The 21136-nt window shown below is 46.7% G+C and overlaps 1 long non-coding RNA gene across 1 annotated transcript; it reads right to left on the bottom strand.

The window, feature by feature from the left end:
- Positions 1–10575: 10575 nt before the first annotated feature.
- LOC120869335 lies at positions 10576–20934 on the bottom strand. Its single transcript, XR_005722525.1, has 3 exons — positions 20853–20934; positions 20216–20289; positions 10576–10616 (listed from the first exon to the last, which is right to left on the bottom strand). It is a non-coding gene; the product is annotated as an uncharacterized LOC120869335 (long non-coding RNA).
- Between the last annotated feature and the right edge of the window lie 202 nt (positions 20935–21136).

Genomic DNA, 21136 nt, shown 5'->3' with positions numbered 1-21136 from the left:
AATCTGCCAACACCTTGATCTTGCACTTTTGAGCCTCCAGAACTGTGAGAAATACCTGTCTGATGTTTAAACTACCAAGTCTCTGGCATTTTGTTTTGGCAGCTCAAGCAAAGACATCATCGCTTTGAACCTATTGCAAGATTCAGGTTCATTCTATAGACTAGGCTGTAGTAAATGGCCTTAAGATATCTCATTGTTTTACCCACAAGGTGTTGATGGGAACACATGTCCTTAAGTGCGTTCACTATGGACAAGGGAGGATCCAGAACAGGGGTGGGAGGGACAAAGGATCTAGGTCTAGTGTTGTGAAGGAGACGTTGTTGGTTGTGGAAACCTCCAAACGCTGCAGCACATGAAGCAGAGCTGCTGTTGCCTAAGATATTGGTTTATGAAGGTGAGTAGGGGTGGTGGGCTCACAGTGGAGACCTTTGGAAAGCTTGACAGAGAAGGGTGAAAGGGACATGGGCAGTAAAAACTGCTAATATTTACTGGGCTCTTACTGGTGCTAAGAATGACTCTATAAGCTTTACAATTAATTCTTAGAGCTCACAAAAATTCTATGAAGTAGGTGATTATCACCTCCACCAGACAGCCTAGGAGACGGAGACACAGAGCTGAATAGGGCTCAGAGTCCCGTAGACAGCACACAGGGGGCTGGGAGTCTGCCAGGGGCCAGACCTGCTGGGCTCTCTCATGAGTTCTCCATACAGCTCTGACCCTCGGCTTCTCCCATGATCAGTAGGGCTCATGACAGCTGCCCAAGACGGGGACTGGGGGACTCCGTGGAATGGGGTGAAAGCATGAATATGTTTTGGAAAATGAAAATCTCCCCAAACATCAGAAGCTGTGATAGTTGTCCTTCCCATCTCTTCTACAGAAGAGAGGTCCCTCTTTGATCAGTTGAAGGAGCATCCCAGGCACTGAGCGATGGAAGCTTCTCTGTATCAAAGGGGACAAGCAGCCGCCGGCACACAAGTGGAGTTGAAGCCTCAGATCCTCACTGGCATGAGTCATGGTTTTGCAGGCAGGTGCCCTTGGCAGTGAAAGGCTGGGAGTTTCTAGAGAACACCTGCCTGCCGGGCAGGCCCCGGCCACTCATCTTCCACAGAGGCCCTCAGTGGCCAGAAGGCCCAGGTGATGCTTGACAGCCTCATTCATCTTCAGCGAGAGGGTCTGGTGCTGCACTGGCTCATTGATGGGCCCCTCGGCTTCTTGACAGCGGCAGCTGCCTTTCCCATGTGGCCTCTGTCCTCACTTGGAACGTGGGTGGTGAGGAGGGACCCTGAGTTCCCAGGCTGCTTGGGGCCACCTGCTCCATCCTTGTTTGCAGACCTACTTGTTCCCCACCCTGCGGGCCCTCTGCATGCTCAGCAGATGTTTTGCTGTTTTCACCGGCAAAGCTTTTTTCTTTCCCTTTTTTAGTATCAAGGGCCCAGAAACAGCTGTCCAGTTGACCACATGCTACTATGGACATAAACTATTAACTAGAACACCTTTCCTCTGCAAATAACTGCTTCATTTAGAGCTGTCCTCAGATGCTATCATCCCCTCCTGGGCGCCCCATCCTTGGTCTCTTCATTTGCCAGAAGTTTCCCCAGGAGGACGCCAGAGGAAGTCAAGCTGAAGATGCATCTTTGGACCAAGTTCTGCAGCCTCCTGCAGCTTGACAGGGACTTGGTGAAGCCCCTGCTCACCCAGCTTGGGGTGGCCTCTGCCTTCCCCACCTTACCATGGCCCTGGTGCCTGAAAGAGTCATTCTTGCCATTGAAGAAACCAGAGGGAAATCTGAGGAAACTTGAATCACCTGAATGTAAGCTCTCCATCCTATATAACAGATATATGTCCTATAACCTCTGTACCTACAGCTGTCTTTTCTACGTACCCAAGTTCTGCCCGTCTCTAAGACCTTGGTATGAAAGTGTTTCCTCTGTGATCAGAGACGTCAGTAAAGTAAGAGGGCCTAAGATACCCAGGCAGGGAAAATTTCAGGGAAGGAGGAGTGTCAAGAGGCCAGGGAGGTGTGTGAAGATGATGTTGAGAAGCCCAAAGCCATAGTTTTTACGTCAACTTTGGAATGGCTGCCATTTTCACCTGCACAGTGGGCAAGCCCTGGAGTAGTGACCTTGGGCCTTGACCCTCCCTTCTTAGGGTCAGTCTGCCCTGGAGGCTGAGCTATAGGCTTGGATTTGACATCTCATTCAGCCCAAGGAAGCTTTCTTTTTCTCACAGGGATACTGTCATTGGCCTATTTGCAAAGGGCATAAAAAGAAAAATATGGATAAAATCAGAGTAATCCATTCTCAACACAGGAAAACCAGTTTTAAACCTTGCTGGAACAACTGGAGTGACTCTTCTGTGGCTTAGGGAAGCAGCAGACGGAACATGACAACTTCTGTCACACTTGGACCTGGTGAAATGGACAGAGCCCTGGACTTTGCATAAGGACCTTTGGGTCTGAGTTCCAGCTTTGTCAGTGGACAGTGTCTTGGGAAAGTTACGGAGCTGTCTCTTTAAGTGCCTCCAAAATAAGAGGTATGATTATGACAGCCGCCACTAACGCCACCTCTGCATCTTGATTAATCTTCCTAAGTTGAGAGGCAGGTGTCTAGGGTTCAGGTGTGAAAACCAAGGGCACAGAGTGGGGCAGGTGGGGATGGGATACTTAGGGAGTCTGACATTCCCTGGGGGTCCTCCTGGAGTCACCCCTCCAGGAAAGCATTGATCTGTCTGACAACAGAAGCCACTAGCAGTCAACACGTGACACTTGCCTTCCAGCTGTCAGCCTGAACTAATAGCCCTCCATGAGCTCCACTCACCAAAGGGGGAGACATGTCATGTCAAGACCCATGGTCTTGGCTTTGCTCCGCTGCCTCAGACCAGCGAACCTCCATCTCCATACTGACTTGCTGGTGCCCTTCTCTACACTCTTGTCTTCTCCGTTGGCTCCTGTCAGTAAAGGCCCTGTTCTCTTCCTGGGCTCTGCTATTTCATGCCGTGTCAGCTCGGTTTACCTGATAATTATCTCCAGAATGCCTTCCCCTACATTGTTCTGGGTTAGAGTTGGCCCAAACGGACATGCACACAAGGTTAGAGCTGCAGAAGCAAAGCAATGGCCGTCACCAAGGGGTTGGATAAAACAGGCATGACAACGGACAGAACTACCTGGTGAGGCTCAGCTTGTCTTGGTTCTCTGCCTTAGCCCAGTGCATCTTCCAGATGCTCAGCCCTGCTGACCAAGAACCAGACTGGATGTCCAGAGCAGAGATGACACAGAAACAGCTTCCCCTGGATCTTTTCTGGAACTCCTCCATCACAATCACTCTTCAGTGACAGGATGTGCTTGTCTTTTCAGACTGACTGGTTAAAGCATCTCTGATCATCCAAGCCCCTTCCAAATCTTCACTCCTCCAGCTACTCCAAGAAGCATGAAAAGTCCAATCTTCTCCTTTAACATCCACTGTAGCCTTGCTTTCTGTCCACATAACATCCCCAAGGCTTCCCAGGACCACAAGACAGGACGAGTAAAGAAAATTGTGAGATACCCTGGATGAAAAAGAGAATTTATTCCACTGCACCATTTTTATAACAGAAAGCTCTATCATGAGTGATTCATCACTGCATTTTTCAAAATACAGGAATCCCCTCACAAGACCAGCAGACACATTTCAGTCCCTTACTTTCTGAAACCTTTGGGGTGATCCATCAGAACAGAATAGAACTGAGGGCTAAAGCCTAAATCAGGAACATTCTCAGAAGAGAGTAATGATTCCTGACACCTGTGGGGCTCCATAAATGTCCAATGATGTGGCAAAATTCTAAAATGATAATTACCTAAATTCACTCCTAACATAAAGGGCTGGGAAAAGAGAAGGCCGATGGGAAATGAAGAAAGAAAAATTACAAAATCAAATGAGCCAGATACAAAATCAAATGAACCTCCCTATAAGACAAGGAGGCGGGTTATGAGACGAGACAGTGGACCCTCTTGAAGTGTTCTAGAAGCAATGCCCATGGTCTGGGTGGCTGGTGCCCAGATTAGTGGCTGTAAAGAGAGTGTATCAGGTGACAGACAGATGGACTCCAACACTCCTGGGTGACCTTACCTGGGGCACGGGGTGGGGCCTGAGCTGAGGGGCCTTGAGGAGAAAGATCAGCAAACAGGAAGGAATTAAAATGTCTCCTACCAGCCCTGGAGATAAGCCTTTTATAGGGGCAGGCTGAGCAAGATTTTTTTTTAAAGAAAAGTTTGTCCCAGAAGAACAAAGAAGTCATTCTATTCCTTTGTTACATGGTGGATGGGGGTGGGGCAGAGTGAGGAAATCTACTCAGAGCTTTCAGGAAACTAAGGCAGCCTTTGAAATTTCCATTTGGAATTTAACCATTGACATTTTTATCTGGTACGTGTGATGCAGGGGACACAGAGAAACCCCAAAAGTGGCTGATGGGACCGGGCTGCAAGCCACCCCACATGACACGTGTGAGGGATACTGAGGCCAGGTGGGGCTCAAACGGGGCTCTGAACCAGGGGAGGGGGCCCCGGCCCGGGGATGCCCCGGCGGAGGCACAGAGGTGAAGAGGGATGTTTTGAGACAACAAGAGTTTGGCTTGCCCCGCGCACTCAGAAGAGTGAAAGGCGATGAGATGGATTTAGAAGACGGGGGTCACTTGGTGAGAGGCTCACAGGTCCAATGAGGATGGCAGGCTTGGTCCTGGGGACACGAGGCTCTGGGCACCAACCATGGGCATCTTTTATGTGATTTGGCCGGCTTTTGGAGGCCAAATTTGCTCAAACGTAATACCACCACTACTTCATCCTTGAGTTTTTAAAGCATTAAATTGAGATACCTGAAAATCTTGAGGCTCCAAGTGTCATTCCTCTTTGGAATTATCTAGTTGGTAGAGGCCCAGTCCTTACAAATTGATGGAGCTTCTCTCCCTGCGGGGGTCTGGCAGAGCAGAGGGGCTGGGTGACCCGGCTACAGAGAGGTTGCAGAGGTGAGGCAACACAGGAACGCTGGCCTGAGTCAGCGTCCTGGGGGACCAGGGATGGTCCAGAACTCAGCTTGGATGAAGAGAGAAGAAATCTGAGTAATCGACGATATAAAAGCCCACTGCCAGGTCTCCGGAAGTCCAGCTCCCTTGGCCATGCAGGACAAATGCAAATCATCTTTGCCAAGACAGGAGGGCCTACGGGACGAAATGGCCCTTTTCGCTAACCTCTCACAGCATCACAAACAATAGGAAACCAGTGTTTGATATCACCTCCCCACACCCCACCACATAGCCTGTTGTTTTTAATTAAATGGGGAATTCTAGAAACATCCTGGTGCCTGGGGAGCCTCTTCTGATTGGCTGGTCTGATGTCTAGGAGTCCAGTGTCCTTTTCTTACCTTGTTCATATCGGTGTGTTCACGGTCTATACATGTCTTCTGTGTGCATGTCTACGTGTGTGTGCTTACCCAGTAAAGCAGGGTTCACTTTCATGCTACATTCTAGGCCGAACTAAACCACATCCTTTAAACAGGCTGAAAAGTTTCTCATAATTTCCAGTGAGGAGGTTGAACTTGCTCACTGCCCAGGCAACACTTAGTGTTGAATACCCTGGCAGTTTTTCTGGGGCCTCTCCAGACCTTGTCTCATTTCTGTTCTGAACACAGTAGAGCTACAGCTTGGAAATTCTTAAAGCAGGGGTGCAGGTCACAGGTAGGGCTCAAAGTAACCCCTGGAAAATCTCTGAAATGACCCCAGAACATAATGCTACATTGAGTCTGGCTATGTATAACCTCTCCTGTCCCTCTGCCAGCACCAGAAAATGGTCAGCTCTTCACAGAGCAGCTGGGAAAGGATAGGCTAAAGTCTAGGATCCATTTGTCCAAAGCACAAGAAGCTCCCTGATAGTTGGTGCAGCAGCTCCCCCCTGGAGAAGCAGGTCAGGGTCGGTATCCAAGGGAGAAGTAGGACTGCAGGCCAGCAGCCACGGCCGGGGGAGATCTCAGCCTGGAGGTGCTGGACTCAGGGAGGCTGAGGACACACAGGGTGGTGCGTCACCTGTTGCTGCCCTGCCAGCTGCCCAAGCAGAGCACAGTCACCCCCACGTCACACCCCCCACCTCTCAAAGCCAAACCCCTGCCAGGCCATTGGGCTGGATCTCCAGAGTCCGGGTCGCCAGGTGTCCACGTGGGTATCGCTGGCCCCACAGAGGTAACGAGCAGGCTAAGTCACTGCGGTCGTGTCCAACCCTTTGCAACCCCATAGACTGTAGCCCACCAGGCTCCTCTCCCCATGGGGATTCCCCAGAATGCTGGAGTGGGTTGCCATTTCCTCCTCCAGGGACTCTTCCCAACCCAGGGATCGAATCCAGGCCTCTTACATCTCCTGCACTGGCAGGCAGATTCTTTACTACTTGTACCACCTGGGAAACCCAATAAGACTTTTGTTTGAACCAACTGCTTCTCACCCCAAAGAAGCTCAGAAATAAGCTAGGTTTTCAAATTCACTTCTGAAATAAAAGTACACGGGGTACTTTTCTGTAGCAGGCTAACCAAAAATACATAAAATCTTAACACAAAATAAAATAATTTTTTTAAGTGGTAAAGGCTAACTGAGATACCAACTTTTCAAATGGCTTGTAGATAAGTGGCCAGGCCTCTACAGTACCCATGAGCCACTGTGGGGTCAGGCACCCTGCAGGCTCAGAGCCCACAGATCAGGAATCTTAGCCAGCAAGTGGGAGTCAATGTCCTCACCAGCTCATCACCTACCTAAGGCCACCTGAACACATTTTGACCTGGATAAGAAAAGTAAAAGAAAAGAAAGGAAAGGAAGAGAAGAAAGGAGGAAGGAAGGAAAGCAGAGGAAAGAAGAAAAAGAAATGAAGGAAGTTTGGAGGGAAGGAGTAAGGAAGGAGAGAGAGTGGGAGGGAGGGCGGAAAGGAAGGAAGGAGAAAAAGAATTTTGTCTTTGAGCAAGAGAGGAGGTTGCCTGGGACTGACAGAGGGAAATAAGAGGAGGAATTAAAATGGCACAGTGACTAACAAAGCTGCAGGTGTAAATGGCTGTTTGAGATCCTTGTACTTGTCTAGTACCTACAGTCTAGTGGTAGCTGCCTGCTTCCCACAGCTTGTGAGAGGCAGCAGAGGACTGTGACCACAGCCCAGAAGGATCAGTACACCTGGCCTGGGAGCTGCTCTGTGACTGAGGGTCCTTCGGCCTCCCAGCCCTATACGTGATGGAGGCGGAAAACACCTAAGGATGAAAAGGTGCCTTTAGGTCAGTAATTCAATGCTCCTGAATTTTGTCCAACCACCAGACAAGAGAAGCAGGACAGAAACTGCTGTCTGTGTTGCAGGTCAAAGATATGGAACATTCCTAAAGTTGCACAGGGTGTTGACAATCAAAGAGACAAGCCCCCAGCTCTCCCCTGTCCTGTTCTCTCCATCACAATGACTAGAAGAAGCTCTAAGTGACAAGGAGCTTGTGGCTGATCAACTTAATGTATCTGGAGCCTGGAGAGCTTGGGAAACTTATGTCAAACAAGCAAAGACTCAAGCCATCATCAGAATAACTCCACATCTGAGAGGCAGGGTTTTCTCCACTCTCTTTGGCCTTTCTGTGACCACCCAGGTGGGCTCTGGGTGTCACTGGCAACCTGTCTCCTCGGTTTTTGCTCTGCTCCTGTTTACCTGTTTTATCAAGAAGGGGGCAGTGTGTCTGTTTGTGCTTTGCTGGGCATTAATAAAGATAAGAGAGGCCGTAGCTACCAAACAGAGTTTTCAAAAACCCTCCCTGGTTTCCCTGGCTGCCAGGCTGCGTGCGCAGACATACAGAGTCACTGATGCAGGAACTATTATCACCATCCGATTATTGTCATTGTAATGCCTATTCAACGGCCCCTTTGTAAGTTCCTAGAGGGCAGGGACCGTGTCTTGGGCTGCTTTTCATGAATTCATGCCTTCCTGCTCCCATTCACTGATTCTACAAACGTTTATTGAGTGCAGACCTCACCGTGCCTGCCACAGTGCTGGGGACACAGAGAATATATCATATGCTGAGTGTCCTCAGTGGCACAGCCCTGCCCTGGAGGCCAGCCCTCCTTCTGTCCACCCTTCCAGGAAAGAAGCCCCCCATCAGGCATGGGTTAGGCTGTCTACAGCTGCCTTCAGGCCACAAGACCTATCGATATCTTTATTCCATCTGAACTTCTACAGTGTGACCTTATTTCTTTTATAATAAAACCAAAAAAACCGAATGAAGTCTAGTTTTTAAACCTATCATTTCAAAACTAAACTTCTACTTCTCTCATCCTTGACCGCCCACTTGAATCTCCTTGGGGATGTTCAAAGACGGATGCTGGGTCCCACGTACAGCATGTGCGATCTCATTGGCCAGGGCACCAGGGATCTTCAGAACTCCTAGATGATTTGAACACGTGGCCAAGTTGAAAAATACCCATCAAAGAAGGGACAGAGGAAAGAAAGCCTCAGGCTCACAGGTGGGGACTGCTCTCTCTCAGATTTGTTTTTTTGTGCCACTGCCTGTGTATTGAGGTGAGGAGAGCATTCTGACTCTCCCTGTCCTGAGCCACTTGCTCCCCATACCCAAGATGTCCGTAACTTCCTAGCTACCCTTACCTCAGGATACTCTCCTCTGCCTGGGACATGCTCCTGTCACCTCTGGGCCAGATAAGGCTCTGGACTCCGGCCCAACAGGGAGTCATCCATCTCTTTCAATTCTGGCTTCCATACCCTGGACTCCAGGATCTCACCCTTCTGTTTTCTATGACTCACACTGTTGAATACAAGCTGCTCCCTTTCCTGGTGGCAATGATGTCCTTTAGGAATGGGTACCTCTTAGAGGCATCAATCCTTACACCAATATGGAGGCTTTGGGAGATGCTAGAAGGGAAGGGCCCCAGAGCCTTCCTGACACATGGTGGAGGAGCACACCCACACCTGTGTCCTTGAAGTTCATCCCCAAGGAAGTGCAGACCAAGAAGACTTCTGGAATTGCGAATGGGCAGTCCTACTTCCTGCCCACTCGGAGGGTGAGCTTTGTTTGGAAAAGGAAACTGAGTTTTGGCAAGGATGTCGAGAAACGGGAACTCTGGTACCTGTGTGGCTGGTGGGAAAGTAAAATTGTGTAGCTTCTGTGGGGGTGAGTTCCTCAAAAAATTTCTATAGAATTCTCCTGTAGCTCTGAAATTTCACTGCAAGGTACGTGCCCAGGGAACTGAAAGCAGGGACTCAAACACACGTACACATGTGTCCATAGCAGCATCATTCACCACGAGCAAAAGGTGGGAATAGCCTGGATGTCAGATAAACGGATGCATTTATGAAAAAATTATATATATATATACACACACACATATGTATGTGCATGTATAAATGATTATCTAATGTGTAAATATATATTTATTCAATGAACAATACACATATTAAGAGACAACGTGTTAATACAATAGGCATTAAATATTAGATGATGTTATAAAATACATAATGTAATCAAAATTGAAACTGAAGGATGAAATTAAGAATGCAAAGAAGAGGACTTCTCTGGCAGTTCTGAGAATCTGCCTGCAATGCAGGAGACCCAATTCAATTCCTGGATCAGGAATATTCCCTGGAGAAGGGATAGGCTACCCACTCCAATATTCTTGGGCTTCCATTGTGACTAGCTGGTAAAGAATCTGCCTGCAATGTGGGAGAGCTGGGTTCAGTCTCTGGATTGGGAAGATCCCCTGGAGAAGGGAAAGGCTATCCACTCCAGCATTCTGGCCTGGAGAATTCCATGGACTGTGTGTATAGTCCATGGGATTGCAAGGAGTCGGACACGACTGAATGAATTTCACTTCACTGGTGGTCCAGTGGTTAAGAATCCACCTTCCAGTGCAAGGGGCGTGGGTTTGATCCCTGGTCAGGAAACTAAGATCCTGCATGCCACAAGGCACAGTCTTAAAAAAAAAGAAAAAGAAAAAGAAACGAAGGAATTCTTACCCAAGCTCCCAGTGGTGATGACCCATCTCTGAAAATTGCCCCCTATTGTTTCCCTTTGCCTTGAAATTCTGAGAGGTCAAGTCTGAAGAGGTTCCTCACTCTCTTCTTCTTGGCTCCCATGAAAATTTAGATTTAAGGATAAAGTTCTTTGTGCAGCCATTTTTAAGGTGTCTGTTTTGTTGCTCTGGAAAGACACTGGGGGTATCTGAATTCCTTCCAGTGGGTCTGTCTGCCCTGAAGACAGGATTTGTTTGGGGTGAACCCATGAGGATGACCTGAGGCTGGACCATCACCTAGAGGCTCTGGTGCCCGGGAACCAGTGTGGACACATATATTTGAGAGTCTCCAAACACAGAGTGTTTTCCACTTTATACTTGATGCTCTGGGGAGCCCTCGCATGCATCTAACTTGCTGTTTGCTTCTAATCAAATCCAGTCCCTTGGATAGATAAGAGTCTAAGTGAGACCCAAAGATAACACAGCTGGGTGGTGACGGGGTCAAAGGCTCAGGTCTCCGGGCTGGAAGGGCGAGCTTCAAGAGCAGCTCCAATGGAACTGATTCCTGAGGTTGCCAACATGAAGACATGCCCGAGACAACCATCATTCCAGCAATGTCATGATGCCTACAAGACAAAGATGAGGACATGTTACTTCTGAGCAAGGAAGGCAGAGCAGGAGAAATCAATGTGAATTCACACTGAAATTTTGAAATCAGAGAATTTTGATAAAGCACACTTTTTTTTAAACAAAACAAAATCCGTGGACTGATTTCGTTATTGTCTCACATCTCTGCTCCAACGTGGGCAGTTGTACAAGGAAATCAATCTATTGAGTTACATGACAATGCCTAGATGTGACTTTTACAGACCTCAGAAAACATGAAGCTCAAGTGGTTGAACTGAAGTCTTCAGTAACATAACCTGCAAACTCATGAAACTGTGATATTTAAGGAGAAGATCTTTTCCAGGGGTATTAAAAAATATATCTAAGGGGAGGGGGCTTCTAACTTCAAGGACAAGAATGAAAAGAAAATCAGCAGTTAGTGACACTGGAGTGAATATTGGAATTCCCCTAAAAGAAGAAAAATTGGGGGAAAAAATCAAATGAATGAGTAAAGTTTTTATACACATGCTGCTGCTACTGCTAAGTCGCTTCAGTCGTGTCCGACTCTGTGCGACCCCATACACATGAAGCCATGCAAAATAATCGATGGACAAATACAAAATCCATATGCGCCTTCCAAATGTCCTAGGGCAGCAACCACAACACATCATGGAGTGAGGTGTGAAATTCATGTGAGACAGGAAAGAGCCGAGGGTCCCCAGCCAGTGAGCAGCCAGTGGACGTGCTGGACGGGGCCAGGGTTCCAACAAAGGCTGCTGCGCTGTGGAACAGGTACAAGACAGATGGCTCGTTAAACATTGCCAGCATACTTGAGAGGTGCCATTCCGCGGTCAGAGCCTGGATAATGGTCGCAAGGACATTGTGTAGCAGCAAGTTGGCTAATTTCAACCAGGCTAAAGCTCTTGCTTATCTTTGTTGGTTTTGCAAAGATTAAGGCCCTTTCTCTGCTTTGAATGCACCACAGCTGCCCAGCAAAGCATTCCTGAAGTTTTGTCTGAATTCCCGCTGTTAAGAGGGGGCCCTGCAGAACTTGGCACATGCAAAGACTTGTTTGGTTCGTCCTTGGAGTTGCTTCTCCCCAGAAGATCTGGGCCACTCTTTCCTTTGAATTCTTGGAGGAATGATCTGGAGTTATGAGGGTCTTTGCAGGAAAATCTCCCCCGTGGGGCTTCAAAATGCGTCTGCTGTGGATTTTTATTTCAGATTAAGACCGATCCATTCACTACTGTTGTGGGAAAGGATAAACACTGTCGTAAATTCCATCCAGTGAATCATGGGGAGGTGGTGGTTCAAATTCAATGTGTTTGCTTTCAAAAGGGGGCCCTTGGCTTCTTATCTTTATGTACAAAAGAAAATCGGACTCAGCCTGGTCCTGCAGCCAATGGACGTACACCTGGGCCACTCAGCTGCTGCAGGGCCTCCAACCTAAAGCTCCTCTCCCCATTTGCAGACAAAGGCAGAGGGCGAGGGGCTGATGCAGAGGGGGCTGGGCCAGGGTCTGTGCCCACAGGCCCAGAACAGAGCCAGTTATGGGCATTATCTGGGTACGTTATGCAAAGTGATGCCTTGACTGATTAGGTGTTTCTGGCAGCTCAGATGACATCTTCTCTTATAGGTGGTGTGTGGCTATCCTACCTTGCTAAGTGCTATATTTACCTGAAGCAGCCTCCCCTGCCCAAATTGATCATTTCCAGCTATATACAATTGAGAATTTGTGCCCCGTAGATAAGCTTTAAAATTAATCTTTTTGACTACATCTATAGAAGCAAAGAAGGAACCAAGAAAGTTGACTTTATCCTCCCTCCCTCTCTCTCCCTCTCTCTCTTGCTCTTCACACACATACACACATGCACCCTAGATCTCAGTGTCTCTCTGTAGTGTCAAGTATTGTCAGGATGAAGCAGTAGCTTCTGGTGAGCAACTAAGTTCTGAGGATGCACTTGAGAAAATGAAAGACATTTCATTCTAAAGAACTTTCCATTTGGAAACTTCAAATGGGAGAAACCAGTGAGAAGTGGGGTGTTACATTTTGTGTTATTGTATGTTTGGAATTGAAGAAAAGAGAAAAGCATCAGCTTGGGAGGTCACCACAAATTTTTTATAACATTTAAAAGAACCTTCTATATCTCTTCAAATGCAAAAAATTAGAAATTTCTTGGGCTCAAAAATCACTGCAGATGGTGATTGCAGCCATGAAATTAAAGGACACTTGCTCCTTGGAAGGAAAGCTATGACACACCTAGACAGCGTATTAAAAAGCAGAGACATCATTTTGCTGACAAAGGTCTGTATAGTCAAAACTATTGTTTTTCCAATAGTCATGTATGGATGTGAGAGTTGGACCATAAAGAAGGCTGAGTGCCAAAGAATTGATGCTTTCCTACTGTGGTGTCAGAGGAGACTCTTGAGAGTCCCTTGAACAGAAAGGCAATCAATCCACTCAATCCTAAAAGAAATAAGTCCTGAATATTCATTGGTAGGACTGATGCTGAAGCTGAAGCTCCAATACTTTGGCCACCTGATGTGAAGAGCCAACCCATTGGAAAAGACCCTGATCCTGGGAAAGATTGAAAGCAGGAAGAGAAAGGAGTGATAGAGGATGAGATGGTTGGATGGCATCATTGACTTGAAAGCAAGTGAATTTGAGCAAGCTTGGGGAGATGGTGAAGGATAGGGAAGCCTGGCGTGCTGCAGTTCATGGGGTCGCAGAGTCAAACACGACTTAGTAACCAAACAACAGCAAAGTGGCATGGCATGTCCACCCAGGGCTCTTCTCTTGATTTATTCTGTTATTTTCCCACCATCTCCCATCCATGTTCTGGCTCCACAACACACACTGGTGTTCCCCCTGCACCGTGGGGCATGGGCAGGTCCTCCAGATGGGAGGGATTACCTGTGCTATAGTTATCTACTTGCTTTCCTGATGGCTCAGAGGTTAAAGCGTCTGCCTCTAATGCGGAAGACCTGGGTTCAATCCCTGGGTCGGGAAGATCCCCTGGAGAAGGAAATGGCAACCCACTGCAGGATTCTTGCCTGGAGAATCCCATGGACGGAGGAGCCTGGTGGGCTACAGTCCATGGGGTTGCAGAGTCGGACACGACTGAGCAACTTAACAACTTAACTTAATCAAATAGTTATCTACTTGATTCTAGGTCAGCCTTCTTTAATTCCTCTAGTCAAGAATCACTAGTTTCCCTTATGACATGGTCCATTTACCCTGGTTCAAATATGTATTGGTATATAGAATGTCATTCCCACCTTTGTTCACTCACTTTTCAAAGAATCAGATTGTAGTGGAGATTTGGGCTGTTTCATTGATTTCTCTCCTTATCTTCTTTATGTTCTTCTTTCTCACTACTCTGGTTTTATTCTAATTCTCTTTTTCCCCCTAGTATGTTTCATTTTGCTATTAGGTCTTTGGTTTTCAAAGTGTCTTGCTTATGATAATGTACTCAAAATGACACGAAACACAAAATGCCACTTAAGTATTGGCCACAGAGTTTGACATGATATTTTCCTTCTTGTTCCTTTATAAAAATTTTGCAATATCTTTTAATTTTGTCCCTTGAGTACCATTGCCTATGTGTTATATAATTTTTGAGCCCAAGAGATATTTGACACTTTCTTCTTATTATTTCTTATATCATTATGATCTAAGAGCATAATCTGTGTATACTGATAATTTGGCAATTGTTCTTTTGTTCTGTGAGAACTTATAAATGAATATTCTGTTTGCAGGTATATGTTTATGTATACCTATTAGATCAGCACTATCTAATAGAAATGATGCAAGTCATATATATGTGTATGCGTCTGTGTGTATGTATAATTTTATATATTTTTTAGCAGCCATAGTAGCAAAGTAAAAATACACCTGAGTGTCAGTGACTCAGGCATGTCCAGCTCTTTGTGACCCCCATAGACTATAGTCCCCAGGCTCCTCGGTCCACAGGATTTCCCAGACACAGTTACTGAAATGGGATGACATTTCCTTCTCCAGGGGATCTTCCTGACCCAGGGATCAAACCCAAGTCTCGTGTATTATAGGCAGATTCTTTACTGCTGAGCCACCAGGCAAGCCAGAGAATACAAATATCAAGTTCCAATGAGAAGTCAAACAGAAGACAGTGGTTCGGAGACTCCAACATATTTGGCTAATATTAGCATAAGACTTTTCAAAGTGGTTTCTTTTCCAGATACCCCATTCCCTGAGGACACCTCCACTTGTAAGTGTGATGGGCATGTGCCCAGCTGGACTGTCCCTAGCAGCAGTGACCTGGTGAGGTTGGATTGATCTTGGGCACCAGCTCTCCTTCCTCAATAAAAATCTATTAGACCAGAAGCCAAGGGATTTTAGTCTTACATCCTCTGAGAGGGATGTTTTTCTAGGATTTTGCTTCTTAAAGGCAAGTTCACTTTCTTGGACGAGTGGGTGTCCCAGTGATAGAGCCCAGCTTTCCATGAGTGGACAACAAACTGCCTCCTGGACCTGTGTTACCAGGATTCCTGAATTTGAGTTGGAATTTTAGCGTTAGAAGCAAAGCTACAGAATTAATTATAGAGAGAAAGAGTAAAGGAACTTGGGAAATTCCCATGTCCTTCCTGGTGAGGATCATCAGGACAGAAGGTTGGGAAGAGGACTGAGTAGAGGTGAGTTCTCCTGCAGGCGTCTCCATCCAGCCCCACCTATCAGCTGCTATGCTGGAACTGGAAGCTTTCAAAGTATCTTAAGCAACCACATTAAATCCCCAGTCTTTCTTCTGTATCCATACGATCCCTTTTGTTTGAGAACTATCTTCCAAAGATTACGAACAGAGCCTCAGAACTATCTTGGACTCTGGGGTGACTGAAGCCATGAAGTTAAAAGACGTTTGCTCCTTGGAAGAAAAGCTATGACAAACCTAGGCAGTGTATTAAAAAGCAGAGACATCACTTTGCCAACAAAAGTCCATCTAGTCAAAGCTATGGTTTTTCCAGTAGTCATATATGGATGTGAGAGTTGGACTATAAAGAAAGCTGAGCGCCAAAGAGTTGATGCTTTTGAACTGTGGTGCTGGAGGAGACTCTTGAGGTCCCTTCGACAGCAAGGAGATACAACCAGTCAATCCTAGAGGAAATCAGTCTTGAATATTCACTGAAAGGACTGGTGCTGAAGCTGAAACTCCGAAACTTTGGCCACCTCAAGCAAAGAGCCAACTCATTGGAAAAGACCCTGATGCTGGGAAAGATTGAAGGCAGGAGGAGAAGGGGACAACAGAGGATGAGATGGTTGGATGGCATCACTGACTCAGTGGACATGAGTTTGAGCAAACTCCAGGAGATAGTGAAGGACAGGGAAGCCTGGCATGCTCCAGTCCACGGGAGTCACAAAGAATCAGATAAGACTTAGCAACTGAGCAAGAACAACAACAATGTTCAAACTCAATCCTTGTCCAGTTAACAGTGGGCTTCTGGATGGTTCATTTGGCCTTTCAAAGTTTCAACTTCTTCCTCTGTGTAGCAGTGATAGGACCCACCTCACAAATTTTTCAGAACTGGAAGATATAGGGCCTGACAAACTGCCATGGACAGCTCTTGATAGTATTAAAGATTTGCTCTAGAATGGCTGCCACCATTATTGCTGCTATGGATCATTCTTAACCTTCCTGTGAGTCCTGTTGTTAAGTAAAAACTATGGCCCAAAGGCCTGCAGTGTGAAAGGCAGACATCTACCACTGGGGTCCCAGGGCAGGACTCAGAGTGATTCAAATGCCAGAGGCTCCACTGGCTTCTTTCAAGAAAAGTACTGGACCATTGAGAGACTTCTAGATCCATGTAGCCCTCTCCCAACCCTGTGACCCTAGATGGGTGTGCAGGAAAAAAATGAATTAGATGGGTCCATCCAGTCCCTCTGGCTCAGTACTCTTATGGTCCTAAACCTAAGACTCCGGCCTTGATTGACTAATCATCCCAGTGTTCTGGTTGACTAAGAGAAGAGTAATGGAATGTTCATGCACGATTATCTTCCTAAAGAATGCTAAGCATACCACCCCAGAAGAAATCCAGTTTTCTCAAACCCTGAGCAGCCCACTCTAAGACTTCTACCTCCAACATTGCCCTTTTGGCTCCCCTGCTTAGGAGGCTCTGAAGAGGTCAGGGGAAACAGGATGCCGTCTCCCCATCTCAAGAACATCTTTTGGGGAATTTCCCTGGTGGTCCAGTGGTTAACAATCTGCCTAGCAATACAGGGGATGCAGGGTCAATCCTTGGTTGGGGGAAGGAAGAATCCCTCATGCTGGGGAGCAGCTAAATCCAAGAGCTACAACTACTGAAACCTGGACACTCCAGAGCCCATGAGCCACAACTCTGGAGCCCAGGCACCACAAAGAAGATGCCACACGATGTAACGAAGATCCTGCATGCCACACCTAAGACCCAACACAGCCAAGTAAATAAATGTTTTTCTTAAAAAAGAGAGGACCTCTTTCAACTGAACTAGAGTCAGCTTCATTTTCAACTTGGGGTAACATTCCAGACTGATATAAAGAAAATGGATTAGGCTGGCAATTCCTTGTTTCCATTCATAGACCCTGAGAGCCTGTGGTGGTGAGTGCTGTGCTGGCCCCTGGCTGAAGCTGAACGCTGTCTAGAAAAACAAAGCAGGTTTTAAAAAATAATAAACGTCATCTAGGATGTGACTAACCAGTGCCCACTCCCTATGTGTGTCTCTATGTCTATAATCTTTCTGCTTGTAACTTTCAGGCAGCTTTCCTCTGACCCACCTTCCACCTGGGCTCAAGAAGGCATATGCCAGGAGAACGACGGTGATTCCGGCCAACACGGTGAGTCAGGGACATATGGTGTCCCGAGCTCTCTGTTTACTCTTGTACCTGGGAGATTAGTCAGCCAGAAGCGCAGAATCAGCCTGAATGCCATCTGCTGTTCTTCAGTGCAGGCTGAAGGGGACAGGTCAGCCCTACATACCTTGATAGCTAGGGGAGGGCCTGGACCATCCAGAATGCAAAAGCTGCAGGCTGATGAAGGCAAGGCTTCTGTTCTTCCTACTGTTAGGCTGTCCTTTCTTACCAAACAAGGGAAGAGCTGCATCTGGGAAAGGAAGATGGACCTTGAGCTACTGTGGTCCTGGTTTGTCCCAGGCTCCTTGGTGGACTCTTCACAGCCCCAAGACACCAGGCAGCTGTCCTCACTCCACTCTGGCTGGTCTGCAGCCTTGGGAGTTGGTCTAAGAACTCAAGGTTTCCTGCACAGAAAGCTGGTGATTTGTCATGGAAAGATTCTAGTCTTTGGCCCCTGCTTCCGCCTGCTTTTAAGGTCAGGTCTTGAGGTCTTGGGTAACTTTTTCAACCTCCCTAAGTCTCCTTTTCTTTGTCTGTTGAATGGCGATCTTCACAAGGCTGTTGCCTAGGATGAACTGATCTGAGATAATCTATGTAAAGCACCTGGATTTAGGAGGAGTGCAATAAAAGTGAGTGCCCTTCCCCCTCCCCTGGATTATGTGCCTTTTACCCTCACTTCATGGAGATTCCTTGGTGAACAGAAAGCTGTTACATCGTTTGCTTGTAATCCTCATGATAAAATAAAATTCCCATCAAAATAATGTTAACGGCCCATTGGCATGTCGGGGTCACAGAAATAATGATGTGGTGAAAATAAAATTGAGGCTATTGGCTCAAGGAAAGAGGTTAGCAAGTCACAGTGTGCAGAGGAAGAGAGAGAGAAAGAGTAACTGGCCCTGAGGGAGCCTGAATCATTCTCCATCAAGAGCAAAATTGCACGTACAGTGCAGGACTCCTGTGAGCTCTCAAGACACATGCTTTGGACAAAATGCTCCGTAGTCTCCAGCATTCTAAGTTCACTTCTTGGGGGTCTTCTATTCCATCAACACTGACTCCAGTTCCCAGCCCACCAGCCCCAAGAGGAGGCTGATGTGGCTGTGGGTTTCATAAACTCCTTGTGGGAGATTTTCTATCATTTGGCTGACAACAAGGTATGAAGTTGCAGGTCACAAAATTCCAAATTATGAAGGCATCTCCATCAGATTTCTGGGCTTCCCAGGTGGCTCAGTGGTAAAGAATCTGCCTGCAATGCAAGAGACGCAGGAGACGAAGTTTGAGTTCCTGCGTCAGGAAGATCCTCTCTAGGAGGAAACGACAACCCACTCCAGTATTCTTGCCTGGAGAATCTCATGGACAGAGGAGCCTGGTGGACTACAGGGTTGCAAAGAGTCAGATAGAACTGAGTACACACCACCGGATTTCTACTAGTGCCATGGGTTTTGTTATAAAAATTGTCCCATTTGCAGCCACCAGCTTCCAGGTGCAATTTTCAACACAGAAATTCCCTGGGGCCAGTTATAGGGAAACTGTGACAACATCCGGCCAACTTCAGAGAAATTGATTTGGGCTGGGAGGGTGGACTTTGTTCACACACGGTGTTCCAATGAATATTTTCAGGCTTAAGGAACAGACCGTCCAAAAATAAAATTCATTGATTTTTCAAAGGGCAAGGACAAGCAGATGGCCCTAGGAAAGGAGGTCTCCGCCATGGCTTTCCTGCACTCACACTGTATTCTTCATGTTGAACAGATGCTCTTCTGGAGGATGAAGAGAAATCAAGACAATCAAATGAGACAAAATTACGGTTGGCAACCATGGAATACGCAGTGGGCATTTTTCTGTGGAAAAACTGGAGAATCCCCATACCCCATGCCCTGAGCACATTCATCTCCAGCTCCAGGGACTGTTGGATCTCCAGTCCTGACTTCCGTTCTCCACACCAGCAAAAGATGGCTGGGACCAAGACAGCTCTGTTCATGCAAAATAAGATGGTCAGCAGAGTCCAGACAGCACAGGCAGGAGGGGAGCCCAACTGCACAAGCTTCTCCTTGTTGATGCAAAATGGTCCCCATGGCCTGGGTGAAAAATAACGGCCTTCAGGGTCCATGGGAATGGGCTCTGGCACCAGCAAGGTCACTTCTGAGATGAGCTGGTCTCTTCCGAGATGGTCATGCTCTCGATTCTTCCTGGGCTCTATTGCTTCATCCATAAACGGAATAACAATGCCTGTGTTGAAATGGGTTCTCAGTGCACATTAAATATGTTTTTAGAGCAAATGTGGAGACAGTTGACTTGCGCTGATGGAGGAATTCAAAAAAGGAAGCTAGAGAAGGGTAGGCTGAAGAGCCAGTGAGGATCCCTCCTGCCCCAGACCCCATGGGCACTTTGGCTGGTGGTGAGGCCCGGATCCCACCTCGGTGTCTTCTTTGAGCATTGAAGGCTACTTTACAGGTGGGACGTGGACCCCAGAGTATGGGCCATTCTGGAGAAGCCACTGTTTCTGGAGATAATCCACATTTGAGCCATAAATACAACCTGCCTTTGCTAGTGTCAGACGGAGACATGGAGAGGGTGGTGTTAGTGGTTACTTTTCAGAATCATCCAGAGTCTTTCTGAATTCTCCAATGGAGACAACCTAGCTCGTGTACACAGTTGCTTTTGGAGTCTAATTGTTGTCTAAATTAGCCTTGCTTCCACAGGCAAAGATAAATTGTATCTTGAGAAAAGCATAGGGATTCGATGGAGTTTTTGAAATCACTTACCAGCTGGTCTTTAATCCTCACATTGACATTTATGGTGGCTGGACTCCAGTGACACATGCCCTTGCCTTCGATTCCTGAAAAGATCCAAAGTCACAGACAAGCAAAATCAGGGAGCTGAAAGCATTATAGAAAACCTGCCATTAATTACTACGTTGATAAATTAAGGGGAGACATTTCTGTAGGAGCATGGCTCAGCTGAGAGCTCAGCACTGGTATTGCAATGGCACCTGTCTTGCTGTGTGGCCCTAGGCAGTCTCCTTAACCTCTCTGATCATGCATTTCCTCATCTGTAAATGGACAGAGGACACCTGGTAACACCTGCCTCAACTATACTTTATGGATGTTCAGGATCCAGTAAAAAATAGGCCTGAAGGCCTTTTGAAAAATCGGAAAGGCTATAAAATCTTATAACAGTACACTATCATAGTTATTATGTCCAAGGAACACCAGCTGGAAGACGACAGATCGTCCTCTATCTACTGGTTATTGCTGCTCAGCATCTTCTAAGATGTATGTTTGTGCTCAAAGGTCACCCTGACTCAGTCTGTGGGTGTCAATTACAAAATTCTTCCAACTTTTCTGTACATTTGAAAATTGTTCTAATAAAAATGTTGGGATATGAAAAGAATCACCTTACGTGAACACAGTAGTCTTGCACAGGTCTAGAGGCAATGGGTTTGGAGTCTCCATTTTGAATAAAAAGAAAAAAAATGGCAACATTATCAAAATGGGAAATAAAACAAGTCATAAATTCTGGCACAATGAAATGTGTCATAGTCTATGATATTCACCAGTCTTATGTATAGTAGCACATCATTCTCTAAAAGGAAAAATGCTGAGTTTGTCATGGCACATGACTTTGAGCAAATGCCCTTTACCTGTTAAAACAATATGTAAAAAGATGGTACAGCAACTCTGTAC

The sequence above is a fragment of the Oryx dammah genome, unplaced genomic scaffold (assembly GCF_014754425.2).
Source record: "Oryx dammah isolate SB20612 unplaced genomic scaffold, SCBI_Odam_1.1 HiC_scaffold_10, whole genome shotgun sequence".
NCBI lineage: Eukaryota > Metazoa > Chordata > Mammalia > Artiodactyla > Bovidae > Oryx > Oryx dammah.
This window is presented reverse-complemented; position numbering and strand designations above follow the sequence as displayed.